At 41.4% G+C, this 25,615-nt stretch overlaps 1 long non-coding RNA gene across 1 annotated transcript; it reads left to right on the top strand.

The window, feature by feature from the left end:
- Nucleotides 1-4,743: 4,743 nt before the first annotated feature.
- LOC124777692 lies at nt 4,744-25,224 on the top strand. The gene is made up of 3 exons (XR_007015768.1): nt 4,744-4,854; nt 23,232-23,359; nt 23,612-25,224. It is a non-coding gene; the product is annotated as an uncharacterized LOC124777692 (long non-coding RNA).
- Nucleotides 25,225-25,615: the final 391 nt, after the last annotated feature.

Below are 25,615 nucleotides of genomic sequence, written 5' to 3'. Positions count from 1 at the left end.
TCCATTTTTTTGGACATAGATCTTGTACCTTTCAAACTAAATTTACCTTTAGCTGTTTACTAATATTTTATGAATTACGATTTATATTTTGGATTAACTGAATAGTGGAGAGACATTCTTCTAAATGTGAACTTTTAAATGCAACAGTAAGTATTATTGAATTACTCTTTTAGTAAAAATGTGTTAACTTTGAATGTTAATTTCTCTGCAACTATATGAGAGTAGAAGTTCCTATCACATTTTCAACATTAGCTGTATGAATGCTAGTCCCTCTTGTGGCCTTTTCATCTACATCATCAAAAGTTAGTAGACAGGTATATGTTGACATATGAGCACTGGTATCAAAGTTTTATAATAATTGCATTTGTAATTTGTACAATTTTTAGGTAAACTAATTACACTTATGAGTTCCAGCTAACCAAAGAATGTAATGGATAATAAAGTTGGCTAAGGCCTGAGTGAATATTCAAAATTTTTGGTACTGTGCACATGCCATGTAAGTGATCATATCAGTGATATTTGGGAATAAAAGGGTGGGAGAGGAGGGAGAAGAAAGGATGGAATCCACCTGCTTTGTTACAACTTACTCATATACAGTTTATATTTATTTCGAGTACACTATTCATGTTATGTATGAAACACATGGTTATGTTCAAATTTTGGTTTACAGAATTCAATTTTCAGTGGCAAGGTTTCTTATGCTGTTGTTAAGGACATGACCACAATCATCTGTTCTGCCAATCAGCATTATAAGCTTATATTGGTGGGTGGTTGCCTTCGAATGCTACTCAGCTTAATTTTTGAGCCCTTCCCTTTCACATCCTTACTCTATTGTCTTATAAGTGTTGCTACCCTTTGTTTCTTCTTCTTTTGATGAGCAATAGTTTTGGATAAATTTCTCCGTCAGTACCAGTTTTCTGCCTTTCTTCTGTCCACATATTTTGTGGCATCAAGCTCCCCTTGTTTCAGTGTCTGAATAATGTTTAACTCTTGTTTTCTTTGCCAATGAGTACGATGCTTCTTGTGTAAATAATCCCTTGTAAAGTCATGTGACTACTTTGAGTTAAATAATCTCCTCTTTGAAAGAAAAATTAATATTTTATTAGTGCTGTCAAGTTGTCATTTAACAGATTCTATTTGCTATAATATATTTCATTCTAGTTAGTTAAAATGGTATTTGAATATGTAAACTCACATGTTATTTTAAATATCGGTCTGACTTGGTGCATTGTTAACTTACAGTCAGCATTTGCATTGTGTAGGAAGAACTAAAATCTGTTCATAAACTAAAGTTATGGGATGAATTTGATGTATGAAAACCATTTTGAAATTATTATCTTAATGATATTATGAAACAGATGCCATTTAAGTGAGGAAACTGATTTCTGAACACATAAATGAGAAAGAGAAGCTGATAGCCTTAAGTCTATATTGTGGTGATACATTGAAGTACAATTTTTGTGAGATACTGAAGAGAGGTCATGATGTTACTGATGTTGAGGAAGAGTTGATGAAAAGACTTAAGTCAGGGTTAGGGAACTATAGTCTGTATTATGATGTAATGTTCGACTATGGCACAGTTAATGTATAAAAATCTCAGTATGTGGTTGCTTTGGTTCTAGTAACTGAAAGAAAAACTATTTAAAGTAATACTAAATAATTATTATAGTAAAAAGGGCACCTTTGGGCAATAAAAATGATGGAAGTAGCAGACAGACTGAATACAAAGGAATAAAGGTATATTTGTAATATCAGATTGTTGCTGACCATATGAAAAATTTATGTAGTGGCTTTCCGTTTTATATATAGGGAATTAGATGGCATTTATTTGAATTATTGAGTTATAAGCCTATGAATATTATTAGTTTATTTTTTTTAATCATTTTTTTTAAAAAAAGCTGACATACAATAACTAGAACATTCTATGAAAGTAAAATGCAATACACTACAAGAATGAGATTTTGTACTTCCAAAGACATGAAAGAGACTAAGTGAAGTAGTGAAGAAATCTGTGCCATCTAAAATGAAACAAAGACCATGATGTATGTGTTCTTATTTGCTGGTCTGCAGATAGAAACACAAGAAAATGAAAATAAAAAAAATAGAAACATACAATGGGGCATTGTATGCCAAATACAAAGAATGTTTTCTTCCATGCAGTACTGAAGAACACAATACTATACAAATTAAAGTTATGACTCTTGTAATACACTATTAATATATAAGGGGCATTCAAAAATAAATGAGCCAGAGTCATAATTCCAGAAACCAATATCTGTATGTTAAAAGTATTGACCCTGGCTGGTGAGACACTTGTTCCACTGTGTCACAAGGACGTGAATGGCTGTCTCATAAAGTTCCCGGGGCTGCATGCAGTGTTAACCAGTTCCACACATACAGCTGGATGTCATTGTCCATACGAGTGCAGTAAAGGTTATGCTGATGCTCTTCTTTGATCAAGAGGGCCCCCTTCTGATTCACTTCCCACATCACGGGACAACAGTGAAAGTCCTGCGTTACTTGCAAACCTTGACCACCCTTTGCCAAGCAATCAAATCAAAATGACCAGGCAATCTCATCCATGGTGCCATTCTGCTCCACAACAATGCAAAGCCTCATACGGCCAACATAGTTGAGGCACTCCTGGAGATCTGCAAATGTGAGGTTCTTGACCATCCTCCATACAGTCCAGACCTCTCTCACTGTGATTATGCCATTTGTGGTCCCCATAAAAAGTCTCTGAGGGGCAAATGATTCACCTTGGACAACGAAATCCAGCTGTACATGTGGAATTGGTTAACACCACAGTCCCAGGAATTTTATGAGACAACCATTCATCACCTTGTCACAGTGGGACAAGTGTCTCAACAGCCAGGGTCAATACTTCTAACATACGGGTATTGGTTTCTGTAATTATGACTCCGGCTCATTTCTTTTGAATGCCCCTTATAATACTTCCTGTTTTTCATAAACATTCACAAAGAAAAAACTGATTAAAAATGCTGTATTTTATGAAGTAGTAATTGCTTGTATCTCTTTGGTTAAGAAACATTGATTGTATGTGCATATCTTTGTGTCTCAATGTCTTTGGTTTTGTAAACAGGAGTTGGGGTCTGTCTGTTGCTGAATAGCATGATGGAAGTAGGTGTGTAAATTCATTTTGTAAATGATTTTGTTAAATTGTGAACAATTATTCAGACTGTTGTGCAGTGAAGGATTTGATGTTTAGTAAAAAGATGGCGTGAAGAAATTAACCTGCTTCATTATACAGGAAGACACAGTTAAAAGTAGCTGTCTCCCCTTTGAATCAAATGCAATACTGTGACGTCTGAAATAAACAACTATGACAACTGACAGTTTTATGCAGAAAACAGTTGTTAACATTCTCCTATCAGCATTTAAGTTTTTTCATTAGTGAAGTTGGACGTTTTCTTTCTTTCTAAAAAAATAACTTTCTTGATAGAAGAAAGAATTGAAATTGTGGAAGTGTATGTGAAAACAGGTTCAATTAAGGATAGAGGACTACTAGCAAAGAGAGCAGTACCGAGTCTGTATAAAAATTGGTGCACCTTCAGTTCACACACCAGAAGTTATTGCAGACATTCGCTGAAGAATTATTCAGAGCCCAAAGAAGTCTTCAGGTAAATTGGCCCAACAAGCGCATATAAGTAGGAGGAGGTGCCAGTGGATATTGAAAACTCTTAAATATGAAGCCATATCATGTGACAGTTGTGCAGCAATTAAGGGAGGATGACAGTCAGAAACATGTAGATTACTGCACATGGCTTTTGAATAACATCAATGATGGTTTGTTAGACCCTTTCCATTACCTCATGAGGCATAGTGCCTTCTTTCCCGTCATGTGAATTCACTGAACACAAGGTACTGGACAATGGAGAACCCAAAACTGCATGTCAGCAACCACTCCATTATGAAAAAATTGGTGTTTAGTGTGGTATATCAGGAACATGCATCATTGAATTGATATTTTTTGACACTACCCTCAACACAGTTGCATGTATGGAAACACTGAATATGAAAGACAATACTGATTCTTCCGGCAAGATGTGCAACATGTCAAGCATTTAAGGTATCCCTGGATCAAGTCCATAATGTCTTCACTGAAGAATGTTAGCAAACATTTATGGCCATCATATTTGCCAAACCTAACAATGTGTGATTTTTTTTCCTGTGTGAACAGTTGCAGAGCAAGGTCTATGAAACAAATCCACACATAATACAGGAACTGAAAGACAACATCAGCTGTGAAGTTGCCGCCATCGGTATCTGAATTTCATGCCAGTGTATCTGAATGTGCCTAGACATGCAGCTCTGTATTGAGCTTGGGACCTTCTATAAATGTATTTTTCACTGTAAATAAATGGTAAGTCTATTTCAGCTCTTAGTTTCTGTAATTTCACTGTATTTCCTTTATACTTGCAGGAGCTACTTTTATCTGTGCCATCCCGTGTTAATTTGATTTACATGTTTCCAAACAACAATCCAGTTATATCGCATAAAGGATAACTGACAATCCATACAAACAGTTCAAAAACGATTTCAGCATCAATGAGCACAAAGATAAGTAAATAATAACGAGTTATTATTGTTCAACCTTCATTTGCTCATACTAATTTGCAATTATCATGGAAATGTGTGTGTGGTTACTACATTGCAAAATTTACTAATTTCTGCATTACTTGAAGTCAACAGAGCAAGGATGGATCAAAAAAGGCACATAACATTCTGTTGCAAAGATTCTCAGATGATTCAGGTTGCCTGCTGATCATCCATACCACAGCTCACATAAGAAGTTTTGTTTCCAATAGTAGACTTCCCAGTGTGATTCAAAAGGTACGTAGCAGTACTGCACGCTTCTGTGCACAGTTTTCTTGGAAATTTACTATGGTTCAACATAGAATGTGCACATTCCACAATAGTGTGGTTTTCTCTTTTTGCACCACCATTTTGCTGAGGTGCGTTGGGTGGAGTAATCCACTGCTCTAGGCTTCTGTTTGTCTACAATTCCAAGACATCTACATCTACATTCATACTCTGCAAGCCACCCAACGGTGTGTGGTGGAGGGCACTTTATGTGCCACTGTCATTACCTCCATTCCCTGTTCCAGTCGCAAATGGTTCGCGGGAAGAACGACTGCCAGAAAGCCTCCGTGAATGCTCAAATCTTTCTAATTTTACATTCGTGATCTCCTCGGGAGGTATAAGTAGGGGGAAGCAATATATTCAGTACCTCATCCAGAAACGCACCCTCTCAAAACCTGGACAGCAAGCTACACCACAATGCAGGGCACCTCTCTTGCAGAATCTGCCACCTGAGTTTGCTAAACATCTCCGTAATGCTATCATGGTTACCAAATAACCCTGTGATGAAATGCGCCGCTCTTATTTGGATCTTCTCTATCTCCTCCGTCAACCCGACCTGGTACAGATCCCACACTGATGAGCAATACTCAAGTATAGGTTGAACGAGTGTTTTGTAAGCCACCTCCTTTGTTGATGGACTACATTTTCTAAGGACTCTCCCAATGAATCTCAACCTGGTACACGCCTTACCAACAATTAATTTTATATGATCATTCAATTTCAAATCGTTCCGCACGCACACACCCAGATATTTTGCAGAAGTAACTGCTACCAGTGTTTGTTTCACTATCATATAATCATACAATAAAGGATCCTTCTTTTCTTTCTATGTATTCACAATACATTACATTTGTCTATGTTAAGGGTCAGTTGCCACTCCCTGCACCAAGTGCCTATCTGCTGCAGATCTTCCTGCATTTCGCTGCAGTTTTCTAATGCTGCAACTTTGGCTCCATCACAACTGAACTGTTTGATAAGATGACCATTTGTCTTACTTTTACTCAAGAATGTACCTAGATGGAGCTGGGTTCAGTCTTCTTCTTCGGGAAGAAAATTTTGCAAAGCTTGCTAAAATCATCTTTGAAACATATGTAATAGTAAGCTTTTATGAGAGACTGTATATATACTGGCTAATTTATGTCATCATGTATTTGGTGAATGAATCTCTCATGATTAACTTGCAGCATATCTGATGTCATCAAATGAATGGGTATGTCAGACACATAGAGACCATGGCTGACACTGCTAGTCATCATCATTTCCCCCAGTTACTTTGGCGTCATTTTTGACACTTTCATTATCAAGTCTCATGCTAAAACATTTTTGTGCAGTTGTTTTTACAGAGAACAAGTGAGCACTTGCTTCAGGAATATAAAGTATATCTTCTGGTTCAGCAGTTTTTCTGATATTATCCAACTGAATTTGAATTTGCAGAATTCCCTGTCTGTGAGCCAAAATAACAGCCATTCTTCCCACACTCCCTTCATGAACAGATCAGGAAGAACTCCTAATAACTGATACAGTGGTTTTCTGAGTAAGGATGTAGATACAGATATGGAAATGTGGAATGAGTCATTAGCAAAATACAAGGAAATAATTGAAAATTCATCTTGTTCTGTATTAACAGTAAACTATCAATGTATTGTTTATGGCTATTCTTGCTTATGCCAGGTAAATTTTAGGAAAATACAAACAAAGATGCTACTTTTAAAAAATCTACTGGTTCCTCAGTTATATGAAATACCTCCTGTTTTTCTCCTTATTTACTTAATGCCAAGATATTTTTCATGTAAATATTGAGTCATATTTTCAGTGTGTTACTTCTTGTCATGCAGCTTTACGATAAACACTACCTAATGTAACTTTTCAATTCTGTAATATGGGTTTCTTGTAGAAAGTTTAGCTAATGAGGTAGATTTCCAACTTTCTTTTGATATGATTGGAATTCTCAAATTTTTCTTTTGCTGGATGGGAGGTTATTGAAAACATTTGAACCATAGTATGTAACTCCACTCTGAACTTTACACACGGAGACAAAGTCTACATGAAAATTATTTTTGTATCCTGTATTGTGTAGATCATAATTCACCCAAAGATAATGTTTATTGTCAGCCACAAGCACCAAAAATGAGTACATGTACTGGTAAGTGAGGTAAAAACTTGGAAGATCCTTAAAAAGGACTCTGCAAGTTTTGTGGTAACCTCAGTGTTATGAAAAGGTTAGACTGCTACTCACTACATCACCGTATAGTGGAAGTGGAGATGTTTAGTTGTAGATAGGCACAACAAAAAAACTGTCAAACAGGTAAATGTTTGGCAAAAAGGCCTCCTTTCAAATTAAACACCCCTCCCGCCCACACACGCACACACGCGCACACGCGCGCACACGCACACGCGCGCACACACACACACACACACACACACACACGCACATCACCACTGTCTCTGGTTGAGCCATTGTCTAATTCAGAAGATGGTCTTTTAGCCAAAAGCTTACCTGTCTGACAAACTTTTTGTTCTACCTACCTGTGACTCAACATCTCTGCTATGTTATGCATAGCAGTCTAACTTTTTCATAATATTGTCATTATTCCATCCTGGATTTTCCATTGTTTTATGGTAATCTGCTTTACAGGGTTCTCTCACTACTCATTTCCGCTAATAAATTCTTTATTTACTTTAAGTGCACTGTCTCAGAAGATCATTCCATGAGACAGGAAGTACTGAAAATATGCGAAATAAGCTAACACATTTGTCATTAGGCAGACACAATGGGATATGCTTCTAATAATAAGCCATGCTGAACTAAACTTCTTGGTTGGTTTATGTATGTGATTCCATTTTAACTTGTTCCATAACAGGCACCACCAAACGGGGTGGGGGGGGGGGGGTGACTCAGCTCTTCTCATTAACATTTTCCAAAACTACGATGAAAATAATAAAGCAAATTAATAAACTAAATTTAACTGAAAGAAGTAACAGAATGCCTAAATGCTACAATGTCATCACATTTTAATGAATTATTTTTTATGTTTAACTTTATTTCAGCTGTCCCTTTTATTCAAGCTGTACTTTGATACTGGGATAAACAAAACAAAAGTGGACAAAATTTGTCATGAATGCCAGAAAAGTGTTTTTATGAAAGCTCAGAACATTTTTACTACAGTCTGTTACTTTAGAATTTGTATTTGAAATAAATCAAACTACTGAATATACACTCCTGGAAATGGAAAAAAGAACACATTGACACCGGTGTGTCAGACCCACCATACTTGCTCCGGACACTGCGAGAGGGCTGTACAAGCACTGATCACACGCACGGCACAGCGGACACACCAGGAACCGCGGTGTTGGCCGTCGAATGGCGCTAGCTGCGCAGCATTTGTGCACCGCCGCCGTCAGTGTCAGCCAGTTTGCCGTGGCGTACGGAGCTCCATCGCAGTCTTTAACACTGGTGGCATGCCGCGACAGCGTGGACGTGAACCGTATGTGCAGTTGACGGACTTTGAGCGAGGGCGTATAGTGGGCATGCGGGAGGCCGGGTGGACGTACCGCCGAATTGCTCAACACGTGGGGCGTGAGGTCTCCACAGTACATCGATGTTGTCGCCAGTGGTCGGCGGAAAGTGCACGTGCCCGTCGACCTGGGACCGGACCGCAGCGACGCACGGATGCACGCCAAGACCGTAGGATCCTACGCAGTGCCGTAGGGGACCGCACCGCCACTTCCCAGCAAATTAGGGACACTGTTGCTCCTGGGGTATCGGCGAGGACCATTCGCAACCGTCTCCATGAAGCTGGGCTACAGTCCCGCACACCGTTAGGCCGTCTTCCGCTCACGCCCCAACATCGTGCAGCCCGCCTCCAGTGGTGTCGCGACAGGCGTGAATGGAGGGACGAATGGAGACGTGTCGTCTTCAGCGATGAGAGTCGCTTCTGCCTTGGTGCCAATGATGGTCGTATGCGTGTTTGGCGCCGTGCAGGTGAGCGCCACAATCAGGACTGCATACGACCGAGGCACACAGGGCCAACACCCGGCATCATGGTGTGGGGAGCGATCTCCTACACTGGCCGTACACCACTGGTGATCGTCGAGGGGACACTGAATAGTGCACGGTACATCCAAACCGTCATCGAACCCATCGTTCTACCATTCCTAGACCGGCAAGGGAACTTGCTGTTCCAACAGGACAATGCACGTCCGCATGTATCCCGTGCCACCCAACGTGCTCTAGAAGGTGTAAGTCAACTACCCTGGCCAGCAAGATCTCCGGATCTGTCCCCCATTGAGCATGTTTGGGAATGGATGAAGCGTCGTCTCACGCGGTCTGCACGTCCAGCACGAACGCTGGTCCAACTGAGGCGCCAGGTGGAAATGGCATGGCAAGCCGTTCCAGAGGACTACATCCAGCATCTCTACGATCGTCTCCATGGGAGAATAGCAGCCTGCATTGCTGCGAAAGGTGGATATACACTGTACTAGTGCCGACATTGTGCATGCTCTGTTGCCTGTGTCTATGTGCCTGTGGTACTGCCAGTGTGATCATGTGATGTATCTGACCCCAGGAATGTGTCAATAAAGTTTCCCCTTCCTGGGACAATGAATTCACGGTGTTCTTATTTCAATTTCCAGGAGTGTATTTTACTATTCTTCAAGCTACCATTGTCAAGGTAGCTCCCAGATTGATTTAGGACTTGGTTGGTCCCACTATTAAATTCCACCTCTTCTCATTCGAAGCAGGAAGTGCTGGTCGCCAAAACTGATTAAATTAAAGGCATAGAATTTCCAATGAAATTGCTCTTAGCAAAATTCTGATTCTGTGGTATTTACCTTAACTGTCATTTTCATCACTTTTTTCCGTATGACCAAAACAGCAAATGGAAAAGATTTTTATTCTTTTCTGCAACCGGCCAGAGTGGCGGAGTGGTTCTAGGCGCTACAGTCTGGAGCCGCGCAACCGCTACAGTCGCAGGTTCAAATCCTACCTCAAGCATGGATGTGTGTGATGTCCTTAGGTTAGTTAGGTTTAAGTAGTTCTAAGTTCTAGGGGACTGATGAACTCAGCAGTTAAGTACCATAGTGCTCAGAGCCATTTGACCCCATTTTCTTTTCTGCAGTTTAGGAGAACTCTGCAAAACGAAGTTGAAGTTCATATATGGTGTAAACATGTGATCTACACTGCTGGATATGCAAACTGTATGATCACAACATAACCTTGCTACATCAGTCCTTATTATTAAGAAATATGTATAAGTGGAACTGGGCCCTATTGTTGATTGCTGGCTGCCATCCATATTTTTGTGGAGTTGAATGTTCTGAATCAGAACTCACTCAGTTCCTTCAAGTCAACTGGAAGGCTATTTGAATTAACATGTTGACTGCTGCACACTTGGTGATGTATGTTTCACCATGAGGCCAGGCCAGTCTGACATTAGGTGTGAGGCCCTGCTGTGACTGACAACACTCACATGGCATGTCTGCTGTGGCTGCCAGTGGCCTTGTAACAGTCAATGAGTTCAGGGAAGAAAAGACTGAAATTGGAATACATGTATCAGACTGCATAATAGCCATGGGGGACTCATATCCATGGATTATAAATAATGGCCTCCCCGTGGTAAAAATCAGGTTTCATCTATGATTAACATTTTCATATATGCCAGAGAATCTCATGTGGATGCCATCTGTATCTACTATGAATGATACAGGACCAATGAGAGGAAATATTTTACAATTATCTTATCCTGTTACTTAGAGAAATCATTATCACATATTGTTAACAAAGAGGAATGAAAAACAAATCTCATTGGTGTATATGACGGGCTTCTATATGTGCAGTGCATATTATGGAACCTATACCGGATGAGTGTCACTAACAAACTTTGCGTAGTGGTAACTGTCGGGCCAGTGCAAATTTATGAGTGATTGATATTCCAAACCAAGATATGTTAACAATTTGACTCGATACCAGTGAATTTTTAGACGTGGCTCCCTACTCAACTACAATTATCACAGTGCAAATCAGGCAAGATGACAAGAAAGGAACATGCACCAAATCACCACTTCAGTACTCTACCTTTTGGGATTGGTAACTACATATTTTGCTGTGATTTTATAGGATTTGCATGAAACATCTCACAGCAAACCAAAAATTATTCCTTAAAAATCACTCAACACATCTGCCACACTCACTTATCAGCACTCATCTTTATCTCGATTGCAAAAATTTATGTTAATGTGCTATAGACATTCCCAGTAGCATAGACCATGACAAATTATCCAGTCTTCACTACCTGGGTTGGATGGAGTCATGTCCTTTATTCTCATTTACACAAATGTAATGGAAATTTCTTGCATTCTCTTCTTCATTCCTGGTAGACGGGCTAACTGCCTAAAGCCAAACAAGTCATCTATTTTCTCTCCTACTAATGCAGAGTTCCTTCTCCTTACTTCCACTTTTCATTACTCTCTCTCTCTCTCTCTCTCTCTCTCTCTCTCTCTCTCTCTCTGTCTGTCTGTATGGCACAATTATGCATCTGATATTTCTTTTCCAAATGCAAACACTTGTGATGTCAACAGGGGTGCCAACTTACAAAAAATATTGGAGGGGGGGGGGGTGTGGCATACTGGGGGGGTCTTGCCCCGGGAAATTTTCTAAATTTTAGATGAAAAATAGTGAGTTTTAAAGTTTTTTAAGCATTTTAGAGCCATATGATCAACATTAGAAACCCAAAAACTGGTCTCTTGATAACTCGACACTCCAGGAAACTCGACCAGCCTGACACATGTTTTGGCTTTGAAAAAAGAAACAAAACATATGCACACACGCTATTTTTGTGAAAAGCTGACTTAATTTACAGTATTATTCATGCTTATGGACTATTACAGTGCAGTGAATATATAGCTCTGAAAAGATTGAAATTATATTTAAATAAATCCTAAACTATCATTAAAAGAATAAAACATAAAATATTGCTGTCAAACAGTAATAGCACTGTGATTAATAAGTGAAATAGCTAATTTAAGCTTACTTTGAATAAGGCTCAGGGTTCATTAAATATAAACAATATCTCTAAGTTAATGCTTTAATACTTTATTTTTTATGAAGTTTTCCTTTTAAGTATATTTTTCTTTACATCAGTACTACACAATAAGTGTTCTTCCTCACTAAATGTTTTCTGCAACATAAACTTTAATAGTAGGTTAGAAAACATCTTGGAGATGATCTGTCCTGAAAAGTCATCATTAGAATAAGACACGACATGTCACATCCACAATCAATTCCAAATAAGCACATGCACAATGTATCATTTACAAATAAAATAAAGTATATAGCCTTGCTCAATTAATTTCAATTGTCATGTCCTGTAGGGTGTTTTTTGTGCATGTTGTGTTCATGTGGATTGTGGTGTGAGTGTGAATAGCAAATCAAGTGTCTATCATGCCAATTAATATATCAGATTGAGGGCAGAAATTATCTCCGGTCATTTAGTCTGTCAGCTTGTCTGCAGGGTATTAATAAATATAATCAGTAGCTGTGCTTTGCATGAAAATTGTTAGTTCTTCCTGTGTCTTATCTTCTTGCTGCTGCTGCTGTTGTTGCTGGTGCTGTAAAATGTAGATACTTAAGATTATAGCTTATATCTTCTTCCAGCTTGAAGTACCAGATGTGACTTACCTTGTTGTTGTATCAGCATACTCTGCTAAGGGCTAAAAGTTTTCAAATCTTTGTGAGGGTACAAACCTAAAATTCTCTTATTCTTGGGGTTTTGTAAAAGATATGCTCCAGGGTGTGGCATATCAATGATTGCGTAAGGACCTTCATATAATGGACGCCACTTAACATTACATTTTAGAGGTGATGACGATTTGTAGTGGGTCTTAAGTAAAACTTGCATGCCTATTGTAAAGTTTTGCCTTCTTTTAAGACTAGCACCATAGTTCTTATTTCTAATGTCAGCTTCTTCAGTAATTGCAATGAGTACTTCCCATACCTTTTCCTCGTATGAAGGTTTGGTGTCAGAAAATTTTGGTAGTGGGCTACTCCATTCATTAGTTTCCTTTGTGTCAAACATGATTTCTCTGGGAATATAGGGTGAGTTGTATATATTTAAATTGTCGTGTATTTCCTCAAAAAGTGCTAGGTAATGTATCCAGTTTGTGTGCTGTGTTGAGGTGTAAGTTCTCATGAATCTGTTTAATTCTCTAAAAATTCTCTCACAAGGGTTGGCTGACGCATGAAATTTTGAAATAAAGATGCTCTTAATGTTATTATCATTTATAAATTTTCTCCAGGTGAATCCTGCATAATACATGGCATTATCTGATAGAATGGCTTTAGGTTTTCCACAGTATGGTATGAAATCATTTGTGAATCTTCTGATGATGGTGTTTGCTGTGGGTGACTTTATGGCAAAAAGTTTGATGTGCGTAGAAAATATGTCATAAAATGCTAGAATGCATTTACAACCACCGATGCTAGTTGGATGAGGTCTGCTAACATCTGTACAAAGTATCTCTCTAGTTCGAGTGGGTAAGATAGAGTGCAAATCTGTTTTGGTGGATTGGTTTTGTGGTTTGGATTTTTGACATATGAGACATTTGCTGATAACATCATGTATTTTTCTTCTCATGTTTGAAAAATAGCAATATGTATGTAACTTGTTTAGACATTTCTTTGTTTCGTAGTGTCCCCAAACTGTGTGAGTGTGTGCAATGAGATTGAGTACAGAATCTTGTGGTATGCAAATGCATCAGTTAGTAGCATTTGTGTGTCTTTTGTAGAAAAGTATGTTGTTATGTAACATGTATCTGTCTTGTAAAGTGTTGTTGTGTTGTTGTACAATGATATGTTTTATTTTATACCAGTGTGGATCTGAATCTTGTAGTGTTGCCTTGTTTTTGCATAGGTGTGGTGTGTGTTTTGTAAGACCTTCAGTACACACACTATCAGATTATTTGACCTGTCACTCTAACGAAGTAGGCGAGTGTCAGCAATATGTCTTGTGGTCTTATCGTAGCATGTTTATCTTCTGCCATTAGGTCAGATGATGGAAATGCCACTTGCACGCTTAGAGCAGCAGATTGACGGTGACCAACTTTAAAAAGAACTTGATTAATTTTCACACAGCCTTTATTAAAATAATAACAAGCATAAAAATTACTTAACTTGGTTCTGGATGCTATTTACAATTGACAATCTGAAGTTCCTTTGGTATTGGTATGTTAATCTTATTCTCACATATATCTCTGATACTTGACAAAAGTATCTATACATTTATCTTCATGGCTATGTACAGGAATATGGTAATCTTATTAGGCGCAGACTGTAACTTGACTACAGACTGGTACAGACAAATGTAGAACTCGTAGAAGACTGTTGCAGACAAATGCAGACTGGTGCAGACAAATGCAGACTGACTAATCGGAGGTCTTTACACTTGTTATAATACCTCTCACATTCATGTATCACTGCACGAGTGTGATTCATGAGGAGAAAAGGTTCTACGTTAGCAGCAATCTCATTGGCTGTGTTACGTGTTAATACGCCGGATCGGCGGAAGCAGAAATTGGTCCGTCTCTATGGCAGCGCCATCTCGTAGTGCGGAGACGGACGAGCTGTTGTGCTTAGCGGGGCATGCTCTAGTGTGAAAGTTGTGTACGCACTGACTAAAGTCTGTATTGTTATGGTGTAATCCTTGTGGAAGTCTTGAAAGTGTGTCAGCTATTATGTTGTCTTTTCCCTTGATGTGCTTGATTTCAAAAGAGTAATTCTGTAATGCAAGTGCCTATCATGTAAGTCTAGGATGAATGAGTTTACATGACAAAAGGAAGGTAAGTGCTTGATGATCAGTGTATATAATGGTGTGTCTTCCACACAGATAATAATTAAACTTTTTAAATGCCCATACAATATATAATGTTTCCAATTCTGTGGTGGAGTAAGATCTTTCACATTCCGTTAAAGTACTACTGGCAAAACCAATGATCTTAATATGTTCTGAAGTTTCTGTTTTAACAACTTGAAATAAACAAGATCCCAAACCAATGTTTGATGCATCACAAGCAATACAAAAGTTCAAATTGAAGTCCGGATGTTCCAGCATGTTAGAATTTACTAAGGCTTCTTTGATTTTAGTAAAGTCATTTTCACAGTCTTGGTTCCAAATCCATATCTGGTTCTTCTTTAATAAGTTTAATAAGTATCGGCTATTGAGTAACTGTTTAGGTATGAATCGTCTGAAAAATGAGCACAGACTGAGAAATGATTTTAACTGTTTCTTTTTAGTGGGACTGTTGAAATGTCTGATAGCATCTAATTTTGAAGGGTCAGGTTTAATGCCTTGTGTGTTGATGATGTGTCCTCGGTATTTGATCTCAGAACAAACAAATTTAGATTTACAAAGATTGGCAGTGATACCAGCTTGTGTGAATCTGCATAGTAAAGTGTTCAGGGTATCAGTGTGTTCCTTCCATGTTTTTGAGGCAATCAGTAGGTCATCTACATAGTGTGTAACAGTTTCTAGTAAATCATCACTGAGTACAGAGTTTAGTGCAGTAATGAATACTCCTGAGCTTACATTTAGGACTAATGGTAATACAGAAAATTGATAAGTTTTACCATCAGACAAAGGCTGTATATTTTCTAAATTCTCTGCTTATTGGCACCTGCCACAACGAATTTTTAAGGTCTATTGTAGAGAAATATTTTGCATCCAAGAATTTCTGAAGATGTTCATCAAGATTCTCTGGTTTTGTCCTCACAGGTAAGATAATTTGGTTGATAGCTCTTGCATCTAATACTAACCTGATACTTCCAGTGTGTCTTTTCACTACATGCAAAGGGCTACAATATGGAGATGTTGATGGTTCTATAATATTCCATGTAATCATTTTCTTCAGTTCTTCCCAATCCACAGGTTGCAGAGTTAGAGATACATTGTATGACTTACAGTAATAGATTTGGTGAAGCTTGACTTCAATCGTATACATGTATGTGTTGATCCTACCTGGCTTACTAGTGAAAACATCCTTAGTCTTAAGTAAAATATGTTTAAACTGGGATCTCTCTTCTTCATTAATAGCATCACATTCTGATAACTTAGAATTAATTTGTGTAAGTACATCATTCACTACCTCACTGTGTGATACAGGTTGTTGTGTGGAATCTACATCAGTCTCATGTATAATCTGTATCTTATAACCAGAACAGTGTTTGTTATGGTCTACTAGTCGAGTGTCCAAGTTCAAAACTATGTCTCTGTCTTCATACTTAAAATAACAAATGCCTTTGGAGAAGTCTATTGTGCAGTCCTTCTTGCAAAGAAAATAAATGCCCAATGTACAATTGGCAGCAAGGTTTTGGACAACTAGGAAAGGCCCCCCCCAGGGGATCCACAACTCTTTTGTGGATACGTGCGTAGTGAGCACGGGGCCCTGAGCTAATGTGGCCTTCCTTCCTTTCCGGGCTGCATACCTTCCCTTTCCGCATCCTTCCCCATCCCCTGTCTTCACCCCCCCCCCCCCCACCTCTGGCTCTTTCCTTCACTTTCTCCCCCTCTGGGAGTATGGTTTGCGCCTACGTCCGGAGACGGACGCTTGTAAATGTACCGCATTCTTCTTCTTCCTTGCTTGTATGTCTTCTTCCTTCCTTTGTCCTTCTCCTTTCCTTACCTCTTCTCTTTACCCTTTTCTCCGCTGCGGCGTTTGAGACCCCCTCTTCTTTCCTTTCCCTTTCTCTTTCTTCCTCCCTGTGCGTGTCTGAAGGCCGACCCATGCACTTCCATGCGTAGCCGGTGACGGGGTAACGCGTAATTCTCCGCCCCGGGTAGACAGGTAGGACATGTACGTACCCCCTGGTAAAGGCCAGGCCCAGGGAGGGGTGAATACCCGAGCTGATACCTTCCGAAAGTGCCGATTGGTCCCTCCGTCCGTTTGTCGGGAGGTGTGACCTGAGGTGTGAACAATCACCTAAGGCGGGTGTGCCCTCGGTGAGGGCCCCCACAAGGGAGGAGCGCGCCATCGGAGACGCCGGTAATCATGGGGGATTCTTCCGCAATGGTTTCCTCACCTTCCACTATGTCTGCTCACAAACGTAAGTTCACTGAGTCTCAGCCACAGACGGTTCTTCCATCGTTGCCACAGTTCCTTGTTGTTTCTCGGTCTGACGAAGGTCACGACTTTTCCACGGTCAACCCTTTCATTATTCAGAAAGGTGTCGACGCAATTGCGGGTCCTGTAAAGTCTTGTTCCAGATTACGGAATGGTACCCTGTTGTTAGAAACACACAGTGCCCTCCAGGCTCAAAAATTGCTGCGTACTTCTCTGCTCCACACCTTCCCTGTCTGGGTGGAACCGCACCGTACCTTAAATTCCTCGCGTGGAGTCGTTTGTACACGCTCCCTCGATGGATTGTCTGACGAAGAAATTCAGCACTACCTGTCTGACCAGGGCGTCACCGCTGTTCGTCGGGTTATGAAAAGGGTTGACTCGAACATCATTCCAACCCGCACTGTCTTCTTGACATTTGACAAAGTTCAACTCCCATCAAAAATCAAAGCAGGCTATGAGATAATTTCCGTTCGCCCTTATGTCCCAAACCCTACGCGTTGCTATCGATGTCAGCGGTTCAATCACACCAGCCAGTCCTGTTCCAATCCGGCCAAATGTGTTACGTGTGGCAAGCATGCCCATGAGGGTGCTTGTCCACCTCCATCCCCACACTGCATCAACTGTATGGGTGACCACGCTGCTTCCTCTCGAGATTGCCCCGTTTTTAAGGATGAAAAGCTCATCCAGGAAATAAGAGTGAAGGAAAAGGTGTCGACCTTTGCTGCTCGAAAGTTACTCGCCAGTCGACAGCCCACCGTGCCTCAGAAAGGAAAATACAGCACTGTCCTTGCTTCTCCTCGGCCAACAAAGGAGGCGGCCACGCAGACTTGCGACCTCACATTTAGTACCACGGTCGTCAGATCGGCCAGCGCAAAGATCGCCCGTTCAACCTCACCACTTTCGCCTGCCCACTCTATGGCTCACCCTTCGTCGGGTTCTGCTAAATCTCGAGCCCAAAAGTCAGACGCCAAGTCTTCGAAAAAAGAGCATTCTCGTGAAGAGTTTTTACGTACTGCAACTTCACAACCATCGGTTCCTCCTTCATCTAAACATCATACCTCCAAGAAGGCTACGAAGAAACACAGTTCCTCTCCTTCTCCGCCAAGGCGTGTCCCAACTACAGCACCACCTGGCGGAAATCGCCCTCGGCCATCTTCCGTGTCGCCGAGGCGCACTGCTGGTGGCCGGTCAACTGGCCGATCGTTGGTGGCAGGAGCTGCTCCTGACCAACCTATGGATCAGGATCTTCTGCCTTCGACTGAATGCCATTCCATGCTGTCGGTCGCAAGCTCTGAGCAGTCGTTGAGTTGACAGCACCCTTGGTCACGTTTCTCCATTTTCTGTTCACCCTATGTCCATTATCCACTGGAATATCCGCGGCATTCGCGCCAATCGGGATGAATTGTCGATCCTCTTACGATCCTACTCGCCGGTCATCTTCTGTCTTCAGGAAACAAAGCTGTGTCCCCATGACCGCTTTGTTCTCCCTCATTTTCAGTCCGTCCGATATGACCTCCCCTCTGTTGGAGGACTCATGATTCTGCTCCATGATACTCTCCATTGTCACCCAATCCCCTTAAACAGTTCCTTCCAAGCTGTCGCCGCCCGTCTTTCCCTTTCTGGATACACGTTCTCTCTATGTACGGTATACATTCCATCGTCTACACCACTGGCACGAGCTGATCTCCTTCATCTTCTTGATCAGCTTCCACCCCCCTATTTGCTGGTTGGGGACTTCAATGCCCACTACCCGCTTTGGGGATCTCCACATCCTTGTCCACGTGGCTCACTATTGCTAGACGTCTTCCACCAAGCGGATCTAGTCTGCCTCAACACTGGGGTCCCCACGTTTTTGTCTGCCTCCACGACAAATTTATCTCATTTGGACCTTGCGGTCGGTACTGTTCCGCTAGCCCGGCGCTTCGAATGGTTCGCCCTTGATGATACACACTCGAGTGACCACTTTCCATGTGTCCTTCGACTGCAGCCTCAACTGCCATATCTGCGCTCGCGACGCTGGAAGTTTGCCCAAGCCGATTGGACACTTTTTTCGTCTCTAGCGACATTCGATGACCGTCGCTTTCCCAGCGTCGACGATGAGGTCACACATTTTACCGACGTTATTCTCACAGCTGCGGAACGTTCAATACCACGCACCTCCGAATTGCCCCGGCGCCCCCCAGTTCCTTGGTGGAACGAGGCATGCCGTGACGCAATACGTGAGCGGCGACGTGCTCTTCGCATTTTCCGTCACCATCCAACTTTGGCCAACTGTATCCGATATAAGCATCTCCGTGCGCGATGCCGTCGCGTCATCCGCGATAGCAAGAAGGCAAGCTGGCAATTCTTTATTAGCCCATTTAACACCTTCACTCCCTCCTCGGCAGTTTGGAGTCGGCTTCGACGGTTCTCAGGCGCGCCTAGTTTCTCCCCGGTCTCTGGGCTCACTGTCGCGCATGATACCTTAGTGGACCCCGTCGCAATTTCTAACTCATTGGGTCAGCACTTTGCTGAGATTTCGAGCTCTTCAAATTACCCGCCAGCGTTTCTCCCGAAGAAACGTGCAGCGGAAGTGCGACATCTTGCTTTCTCCTCTCAAAATCGCGAAAGCTACAATACTGTTTTCTCCATGCGCGAACTCCAACATGCACTCTCTTCTTCTCGCTCCTCCGCCCCAGGACCGGATGGTATCCATGTCCAAATGTTGCTGCATTTATCAACCCATAGCCTGCGCTACCTCCTTCGCCTTTATAATCGAATTTGGACCGACAGTACCTTTCCCAGGCGATGGCGGGAAGCTATTGACGTTCCCGTTCCGAAACCTGGAAAGGACAAACATCTCCCCTCTAGCTATCGCCCCATTTCTCTCACGAGTAGTGTCTGTAAGGTTTTGGAGCGTATGGTGAATTACCGTTTAGCTTGGTGGCTGGAATCCCGCAGTCTTTTAACACCAGCCCAATGCGGATTCCGACAACATCGTTCTGCCGTTGACCATCTTGTTGCTCTCTCCACTTATATCATGAACAATTTCCTCCGGAAACGCCAAACGGTAGCAATATTTTTTGATCTGGAGAGAGCATACGATACCTGTTGGAGGACAGGCATCCTCCGCACACTGTTCTCTTGGGGCTTTCGAGGCCGGCTGCCCCTTTTTCTTCGCGAATTTATGGCAGAGCGCACATTTAGGGTGCGGGTGAACACTACTCTATCCCGTATTTTCTCCCAAGAAAACGGGGTACCCCAGGGCTCCGTGCTGAGTGTTGTACTGTTTGCCATTGCCATTAATCCAATTATGGATTGTCTCCTTCCTGATGTCTCGGGCTCCCTCTTTGTGGACGATTTTGCGATCTACTACAGCTCTCAACGGACCAGCCTTCTTGAAAGACGTCTTCAAGGATGTCTCGATCGCCTCCACTCGTGGAGCATCGAAACCGGCTTCCGTTTCTCACCCAGTAAGACCGTTTGTGTTAATTTTTGGCGACGTAAGGAGTTTCTTCCGCCCTCCTTACATCTAGGTCCTGTCAACCTTCCGTTCTCCGACGTCGCTAAATTCTTGGGTCTTATGTTTGACAGAAAACTGTGCTGGTCCTCCCACGTTTCCTATCTTTCGGCTCGCTGTCTGCGTTCCCTTAACACCCTCCGTGTCCTGAATGGCACCTCTTGGGGAGCGGACCGAGTGGTCCTTCTCCGCCTCTATCGCGCCTTAGTGCGCTCGAAATTGGATTATGGAAGCATAGTCTACTCCTCTGCTCGGCCGTCTATTCTTCGGCGTCTCGACTCTATCCACCACCGTGGATTACGTTTAGTGTCTGGAGCTTTTTACACCAGCCCTGTGGAAAGCCTTTATGCTGAGACTGCTGAACCTCCGCTATCCAATCGGCGGGCAGTCCTTCTGAGTCGTTATGCTAGCCATTTGTCTTCCATGCCTGCTAATCCAGCCCATGACCTTTTTTTCGACGCCTCCCTAGATGTCGGGTATGCAGGCCGCTCCTCCTCCCTACTACCCCCGGGAGTCCGCTTCCGTCAACTGCTCCATTCTCTTTCCTTCCGCTTTCCTAAAACCTTCTTGACAACTTGGGGTACAGCACCGCCTTGGCTCCGTCCCCGGATCGACTTGCTCAGAGACCTATGTCAATTTCCCAAGGATGGTACCCCTACACTTGTTTACCGTCGGGCATTTGCTGCTCTATGTGCACACATGACGGAAGCCACATTTATTTACACCGATGGCTCGAAAACATCGTTAGGTGTAGGGAGTGCCTATATTGTTGGCGACACCCCAAATCACTTTCGGCTTCCCGACCAGTGTTCGGTTTATACTGCGGAGCTTTACGCTATTCTCCAGGCTGTCCACTACATCCGCCGCCATCAGCGGATACAGTACGTAATCTGCTCAGATTCTCTCAGCTCTCTCCTAAGTCTCCAAGCTCTTTACCCTGTGCACCCTCTGGTCCACCGGATTCAGGACTGTCTGCGCTTGCTCCACCTGGGGAGCGTCTCAGTGGCGTTCCTCTGGCTCCCAGGACACGCTGGTATCTGTGGAAATGAGGCGGCCGATATAGCGGCCAAGGCTGCAGTCTCTCTTCCTCGGCCAGCTATTCAGTCTCTTCCGTTTACCGATCTACGGAGCGGTTTATGTCGCCAAGTTGCTCATTTATGGCATGCGCATTGGTCAACACTTCCCCATAATAAATTGCGGGAAGTGAAAGCCCTTCCTTGCGCATGGACCTCTTCCTCCCGATCGCGTCGTCGGGAGGAGGTAATTTTAGCTAGACTCCGGATAGGGCACTGTCTTTTTAGTCATCGACATCTTTTAAGCGGTGATCCTCCCCCACTCTGTCCCCACTGCTCTCAGCCGTGGACGGTCAGACACCTTTTAATTGAATGCCCCTATTTTAATCCGTTACGCTCCCGTCTACAGCTATCGCCTGATCTATCGTCGATTTTAGCAGATGACACGCGCTCAGCTGACCGCGTTCTACAGTTTATTAGTGACAGTGAAATGACGTCAGTCATTTGAAGCCTTTTTTTTGGGGGACAACCAACCCCTTTCTATAGTGGATTTTTAAGCATTCCTTCTGCCTTTAGTTTCTCAAATTTTATGACTTTGTTCCCATTGCTGCTGATTTTAAATTTCGTTTTTTTCCTGTTTTCTACGTCACGGGCTGGGCGCTAATGACCATAGAAGTTTTGCGCCCTAAAACCACAAAAAAAAAAAAAAAACTAGGAAAGGCCATTGTACGATCCAATTTCCCATATTAACAGTCACAAATACCTGCTTATTAACCCTACTTGACTTATTACCTAATGCAGTTAATATTAAACAGTTTTGGACTGGGAGCTCTGGTATCTTATAAGTTTCCTTCATCATAGTATAAAAATTGTGAGAAATCACTGACAGCAGCTCCTGTATCAATAATTATGTTAGTAGGTATACCTCCTACAATGCCTGAGGTTGAAGACAGTACAAATCTTTTCTTTACACTGTGTGTTGTCATTTATCAGATCATCAGCTAAGCTTCCACTTTCTTTATATCTTAAGAATAGCGTAAGCAACTCTTGTTGCGTAAATGTTAATTTTTCTGGTTTCACAGTTCCACTAGCAAGTGTGTATTCAAACATAGTTTCTAAATGGAAGTTGCCCCGCAAATGTTCCTCAGTCACGACCTGGGGATCAGTAAGGACTGGTTCTAGTTTACCTTACCTGGTTTGTCTGGTCTTTGGTAAGTGTAGTTGTAGTTCCATTAGCTACCTCAATAATATTTACAATGGGATATTGTCTTTGCCAATCGCCCTGTCTGTTTTCGGTTGGCTGATGTCATTTGTTGGTTTGTGTTGCTTGTTTGTGCAAAATTCCCTTGTGGCATCTGAATATGATTTTGTGGTGGCGGTTGCTCTTTTTGCCACTGTCTCGCATAATACTGGTTGTTGTTCCAGTTAAAGTGCGGTGTAGGTGTTCCATTTCTTGTGTAATCTATGTTGTTGTTTCCTTGCCAGTGTTTCTGTTTGGCTTTGTGTCTGTTGTTGTTTCCGTTATTCCTTCTTGAATTAAAATTGTCGTTTCATTTTTTGTACAGGTTATCTCTCTGTGTATAGTTACAGTTGTTGTTTGTGTGCAGCTGTGAGTTTTGGTGATTGTTTTGCATGTTTATTGTGTGTTGTTGTGAATTTTGCTGTGTGACAATGTAGTCATGTTGATTTCTCTAAGTGCTTCTAAGGTGTACTTTCGTACTGTGTAGTTTACGTGTTTTGGTGAAGATGGATCCTCCATTTGATGAAGACACAAGTAGTGAACCCAGTATATTGCAAAATGCAGGATCTAGTGATGATTATGATCCTTCAGAGAATGAAATGTTTGGTTCTTCAGGTAAGTTTAACTCACGTAGTCTGTCATTTGGCCAATTACGTTAGTAATACATTATCATGTCTTTGAAGTTTAACAATGACTGGCCTATAAACGTAATTTCACTGAAAATAATAGCAAATGTGGTGCGCGAGCTAAACGATGTAGCATAATTTCTGCAAAACAATTCGTAAAAATAATAAGTCTTGATACACAACCTCTAAACGTCGTAGCATAACATTCGGAAAATAATTATGCGTGTTTGTTTGGTTGCAGAGGAAGAAGTGGAAATAACCCAACACGAATTACCAAATCGAAGTAGAAAGAGGCAAAAAAAAGTGGGAGTACGAAGCAGGAAAGAAAGAAAAAAAGAAATTTGGGTCAGGCATATGAAACTAAGGAAGGGAGAAAGGTTCCTGAAAAGACATTCTCAAACATAAATTGTAACTGCAGATTAAAATGTGTAGATAAGATATCAGAAGTGGCACGCAGAAGTTCATTCGAAACATTTTGGAATTTAGGTTCTTTTTCCTGTCAGAATGCTTTTCTATGTGGGTTAATTAAGCAAATAAGTCCTCAACACAGGCGTCCTAGAGATGGGTCAAGATTGCCAAAGTCAACCAGCAATCAATTTTATATTCAAGTTGATGGAACTAGTGTTAAAGTATGCAAAAATTATTTCCTTCAAACATTCCAAATATCAGATGGGCGGATGACCAGAGCTGTACAAAAGTTGAAAATGGGAGAGCAACCAGGATCGGACAAACGCGGAAGTGGGATACCCGTGAACAAAATCTCTGATGAAAGAATGGATGTTTGGAAGCATATTTCATCATTCGCCTCATACCTGTCTCATTATACAAGAGCTCAAAATCCAAACAGAAAATATTTATCCCCTGACCTTAATGTACGTCTTATGTATAACTTATACAGAGAATACTGCAAAGAGAAAAAAATGTTACCTGTTAAAGAGCCCATTTATCGCAGATGTTTCAGTCATGACTTCAACTTGCACTTTCATGCTCCACATAAAGATACCTGTGTGAAGTGTGACAAGTACAAAATACAGATGTCCACTTTATAAGATGCCAAACTGACCACTTCTGTGGCCTATTATAAAAGAAACATGTACTTATACAATATTGGCTGTCATGAGCTGTCAACTGATATTGGCTTTATGTACACATGGGATGAGACAATGGCCTCACGTGGGGCACAAGAAATAGGTTCTTGTGTTACAAAACATATTACTACAAGAGCTTCAGCTTCAAAACATGCTGTCATGTATAGTGACACTTGTACGGGGCAAAATAGGAATTTGAAATTTGCATTGTGTCTCATGAAATTGCTTCACACCAGTGTTAACATCGACATTATGGAGCATAAATTTATGGTCTGATGATTTAGATTTTGGATCTATAGAATCCTATGCAAAAGGTAAAACAGTTTATGTTCCTGCTGACTGGTGGTCCATAATCGCAAAATCAAGAAGAAAGAGAGCTTTTATTGTCACGCAAATGTCACGTGAAGACTTCAAGTCTACGAAGAATCTTGAACAAGCTATTACAAGGAGAAAACAAAAGTCGCTAAAAAAAACAGTGTCGTGGCTTAATATGCAGTGGATTCGTTTACTGAAGAACGAACCTTTTATGCTCTATTACAAGGAGACTCTTAATGAGGATTTTCCATTCTCTGCGCTATGTCTAAAGCCAGCCAAACTAGGAAGGCCAGTTTCACTTGGACGTATTGCTATGGAATACCTATACCATGGACCAAGACCTGTAACAAAGTAAAAGGAAAGAGACATACTGGATCTTCTACCATACATTCCACCCATCAACCATGCTTACTTCCAGGGACTTACAACAGCTGAAGCAACAGTAGATGATGCAGGCCCACTGTATGTTGTTGATACTGAACGTGACTGAACATTGTCATAGCTAAGAAAGGATATTTCGTTGTACTGCTCTTAGTTATTTCTGAAATATATCATTTGTCATTAAAAACACCTTTTGGTTTTATTTAAATTTACTGAAAATACAAGATTGGTTAAAGGCAAAATAGTGTAAGTCATTTGAGCCCTTCAAAAGACACATAATTTTGTATTAAACCGTTTTCAATTATGAACACATTGAAACAATGACACCTTCCTGTGATGTAAAATAAGTGGTATTGATTTCTTGTGGAATTTATTATAATGCTTCTCACAAAACCTTCTGTTTCTGAAAATGGATGAAACATGACTTACACCACTTTGGCTTTAACCCCCTCAAATTGTGA

Source organism: Schistocerca piceifrons, chromosome 2 (genome assembly GCF_021461385.2).
Source record: "Schistocerca piceifrons isolate TAMUIC-IGC-003096 chromosome 2, iqSchPice1.1, whole genome shotgun sequence".
NCBI classification, from domain to species: Eukaryota; Metazoa; Arthropoda; class Insecta; order Orthoptera; family Acrididae; genus Schistocerca; species Schistocerca piceifrons.
Note: the sequence above shows the minus strand (reverse complement) of the source record. Positions and strands in the feature narration are given on the sequence as shown.